This window comes from Lucilia cuprina, chromosome 6 (genome assembly GCF_022045245.1).
Source record: "Lucilia cuprina isolate Lc7/37 chromosome 6, ASM2204524v1, whole genome shotgun sequence".
NCBI classification, from domain to species: Eukaryota; Metazoa; Arthropoda; class Insecta; order Diptera; family Calliphoridae; genus Lucilia; species Lucilia cuprina.
Window position 1 is genome coordinate 44,017,050 of NC_060954.1, and position 5,326 is coordinate 44,022,375.

Here is a 5,326-nt window from a genome sequence, read left to right on the forward strand (position 1 = left end):
TCTAAAAACAGTAGAAACATCCCAAAAATATCAGCTACTTATGCATATTCGAAAATCAAACGAAAGAAGTGACCAAAAGTGACTTTTATCCGGAATACTACTTCTGCTATTATCTAACTGATGAACTAATTAGATTAAGTACTATGTTTAAAATATCGAAAGTATGTTCGATTCGGTCAGACCAATTGTATTTACCCAACTTATGAAATATCACTAAAGGACGGATCTGTAAAACAGTTAGACTAGTTGCTTGAGAATTCTACTTTGCTTTTTAAATGACTGATTAATGGATCGGATTAATCGGCTTTTATTGAGAAGTTAATTTAATAGTACATTTTGTAGGAATCGAACCAACAACCTAACTACCCGAGGTACACTAATCTAACGAGGTTCTAGTTCAATATTGTTAGAGGCATAATAATTAAAATTTGTATAAAAGACACATCTCTGCTGTAAATTTCTATTAGGAATAAAATTATAACCCCGCTTTTTATAACAACCATTTGGGAGGAAGATATAAATTTTCATTTCTATCTACAATTTAATAGAAAAATATTAAATCTTTTCTATCAAAATAATCTCTTACATTACAGACAATAAGAAAAAAATTTCATTACATTAAGAGAGAAACTCGAAAAAAACTCTGAAGTAATGGAATTTTACAAAAGAGAAATTTTAAAACACTTACAACTCACCGGTAAAATTGTGAATGTGTGCAACCAAAACAAAACCAATACATGGACATTAATATTAAAAGAGAGCTAATAAAGGGAGAAACCTTTCTCCCTTATCATATTTTGTTTTGTAAAACAATATAAAAAGAGACATTATTGCCTATGTAGAGAGAGAGAAAGAGAGCAATTCTCTAAAACGAACTAATACAATGATAAAGATTATGCATTTATGCAAATGTTGGCCAAAAACTCAATTATTTCGGGTAGCAAAAACAACCCATTGTGAACCTGTTTTCTTTTGGCAAACATCTTTAAAGGAAAGAAACATAAACAACCATTATTAATAGAGCAACTTAATGTCAACTCTCAGAGATTTCTTTGGCAAAGCTGTCAGAATTTTCAACAAACCAACTATCTAAGAAGAACATGAAACTAAGAAAAAAGTATTATTATGGATTTTACAGTATTTTGGGAATTATATTAAACCAATACAACATTTGTGGCAAGTAGTCCGTTCATGTCGGGGTTTTTATGGTTTGAGTGGGTTGTGTCATGTCAACCACAACAACACTGTCAGCTCCTATAAGTGCTGACAATGTAAAGGTATCGGTCGGTGTTAGTGGTGATAGGAGTGGAAGTAGTATCCTCCATGTTGAAGCGAGAGCTATGGAGAGAGTGAGAGAAAACGATTGTGAATCAAGCACAAATGTTTTATTATATACAACGATTTAATGCGGATGAAGAGTATGTGTAATACATTGTTGTATTTACTAAAAATTTTAAAATGAGTTGGATATTTTTTTGTTTGTTTATTGTGCCAAAAATTCGTTATGCCTTATTAAGCAAGCAACTCCCACTCCATGTTTGTTTCTTTTTCTATTTATTCTTCTTTCAGTTGGCACCTTTTCAGCAATTCCTATTGCTTTAGCTATTTTGGCAACTGCATTGTGTTGGTATTATAACCAGCAGTTTGTTGAGTTGTTTATAATTATGAATGTATATACAAAGGTATTAACCATATAAACACACACAGCCACAAACCTAAATACTACTTATGTGTGAGTGTAAATTTTTGGCTAAAACTAGCAGATAACCGTCGGTTACTTGGTTGGCTGTCTGATTTCAGTTTCTTTTTTTTTATTATTTCTCTTGTGTAGTTTTTCTACTTGAACTGACCATGAGGTTTTGGCATTTTCATTTGTGTAGAGTGGCAGATAAGAAAAACGATAATGCGCGCGCATTACATGCGATTAGGTGCCAGCATGAAGGATTTAGCCAACCATTATAAAGGAATTTTTTTTTTGTACTAAGAGTTTGATTCGTTTTTTCTTTTGTTCTTCTTGATGTTTGGGTTGGTTTCCTTTTTTGTATACATGTGTAGACATGTATGTTCACATATTTGTTATATGGCATGTAAGAAATCTAGAATTTGTATTATCTTATGTAAAAGACAATAACTTGTAAACCAATCATATGAAGAGTTTAGGTTCTATGTATGTTTGTATGTGAATAGTATAAATTACATATTTACTTCGTATTCGCATAGGAAATTTCCGAAACAAAACAATTTTTACATTGCACTGGTAAAAATTATATAATCAATTCACAGGATAATGATTTTGTTATTAAATTTTGGAAATAAGAAAGTTTTGAATAGACTAAGGGCAACCTTTATTAAAATATTTTTATAAATTTTATAAAAACTCACAGAACATAGGTCTATTCTGGGAAAAAGGACGACAATTGCTATAACTTAAAAACGATATACCAACGATATATATCCTCACAAATAAAGAATGTATGCTTCTAAAAGCAACTATGAAACTCTATGGTAGCCAACAGAAACATTTCATGGAATAACTTAGTTGTGATCTTTGGCAGCAAGCGGTTTCCCAAACTCACATACCTTTCATAGTGAACTAATAAAGGATAACGTCAGCAGAAGCATGCTGTAGTATTGTAGTAGAAAATTAAATGTCCGGCACTGGCATTAAAGGGGATTATGTTATAGAATGACCCAAAACAGCCAACAACAAGGTGTTTATAATTTTTATAAAAACTCAGAGAACATAGGTCAATTGTGGTAAATAGGACAACAATAGTCATAACATAAAGAGGAGATACCAGAATTGTATCTTTACAACTAAGGAATGTATGCTTCTAAAAACTAGGATTATTAATGAAACCGTATGGAAGCCAACAAAAATATTTCAATGCGGATCGAGTCAGATCGGCCCAAGCTATCTGGCTCTAAAAGTCACTTTTGTCAGACGGGTAATAAGACGAGTACGAACCTATGTCAAGAATCCTATCGTTTGATTGCTTCTCCTCTCACTGAAAAAGGGGAATTAAGGGAGTAGTTCAGCTGAATCATTCACGGACTCCGACACTTAGATGTGCAAGTTCGAAACCCGTAAAGTGTTCATCCCTTATTAGGATGCTTGATGGTATGTTGGGTCCGACAGTTTATTTGTCCTGGCAGAAGGATGTGCCAAACGTTGGCATGACTTGCCTCATCAGAATACTCCACAACTCTCCTTCATGATGAAACGTTCACTCTCTGCACTGACCACTGTTATGGCACTAGTTTGGATATTTACTAGGAAGAATATGGTTTCTATCAAATGCATGATTGCTATAATCATCCGAGTCCTCGATAATGGACATGTCGATATGTTAGATGATTGCATGTAATTTATGTCCCAACTCATATAATACTCCGTTGGATTGATATGACAGCATATGCGAATTATCGCAGCTTTAAAAGAATCTGTTCAAGGCTGCGATATCGAACACAGTCGCTAAACATTTATATTCTCAATTAAATTCGATCCGTTAATGCTTACAAGTGCGTAATTAACGGATCGTCGAAAGATAAACAATTTCGCTTAAAGTTATTACATTTCCTCTAGCTGTCATTATTCGATTATTTTCTAATTCCATTCAATTCATGTTGCAAATTCATGGACAATAGACGAATTGATATGGCAAAGAGTGTTTAATTATTGGATCGTAAATAATGATAATACTATTTCGAACACGGTCGATGAATATTTTGTCAATTGCATTCAATTAATGTCCCAACTTTGAGGACGTAGTATCGAATTGATATGCCAATGCGATTTTTCTCAAAAGGTTCTTTACATTCGCCAGCTGTGATGTCTATCGCGATCGACGAATGTACCCTCAATCGCATGCAATCCATGCCCTAACTTAGATGATACTCTCTGACGATATGTCAACTTTTGATCGATATTGGGCAACATTGTTTTGCAAAGATATTAATTTCATTCATATTCATTTTTATTGAATGAATGTGTAACTAATGGATCATCATTGGACAACACGGTTGCGATATCTAACATGATTGACGATTGCACACTCAATTGCATACAATTGATATAACAACTTTTTGGATACTCTTGACATTGGACAACACTCATTCGTAATGATTATTCACACACACTAGCTGCGATGTCAATTACATCCAACTTAGAATAAGATACTTCAAACAGCTACCGATTGCTCTTGCTAAATCACAAACTTCCCATATAATTGCGAGCTTACTTAAGTTTGAATTGATGAATTTTCCGAAATAAAGACTTGATCAGAAGTGGAGGTATTTGATGGACATTCTGCTTTTCTTAGTAGAGATTATTACTCGCATACACTATGCTTGTGTATAGCAAATCATTCAGAAGCGACGATTCTTGGTGCACTTTACTAAAAATTCAATTACTAGGGAAGTTTAAGGTTAGTTTCATGATACTACTGAGTACACACACAATTTTACAGGCAGACCTACATTTAATTTAATCGGGGGATTCAGATAAATGCAAGGGATGTGGAAAGGACGGTGAAACGCCTGAACACTATTAACATTAGGCTAGCGGATTCCAACGAATATAGAGCTTGCGGAATGGAATGTAAAACATTGAAAGAATTTTCTTTGTCATTGTAAGACTTGGATTAAATGTTATTCCAGATTAATATCCCTCCTGTAAAGGGAAAATTGTTCAAAGATTGACATTCTAAACATCGGAATGATATATAAATGATCAAAATATTACTCATAAGTGTCCTTGGTGTATTTCTTCGGATCTGATGATGTCTAATCTTAAATGATTTGTTCGTACGATTATCCATTAATTGTCTGTCAAAAGAAATATTAAGGCTTTACATATTGTATGGAACGTTATCTGACCTATAATATCTTTTGGTCCGAATACTTCAATGATGTGCCCTTTGGTCCAAATACGTATAAACTTTAGGAAAAATCTTATTTTCATTTTGGTTTCATCATATTTTTTCAAACACTTAAAAACAACAATATAAAATCATGCCAAAAAATGCCTTTACACACTTGACTCTGAATTTCTCAAATTTATTAATTAAATCCATATTCCCCTTACTACAGCACTAAATACTCAAACAAAATGTTGACTCTCTTAAAATAAAATATAAAAATTACAACAACAACAACAATGAGAAAATGAATGAAAATATAAGTAAGAACCAAAAACAAAAATGTATTAAATTAAACTCATACTCTAAATACGAGAGGTTTAGTGCGCTGTAGCTGTTTTTGTATTGGCGCAGATTATCACACAAGTTTATTTTTAACATTATCCCTCCTCCCACTATGAACGACA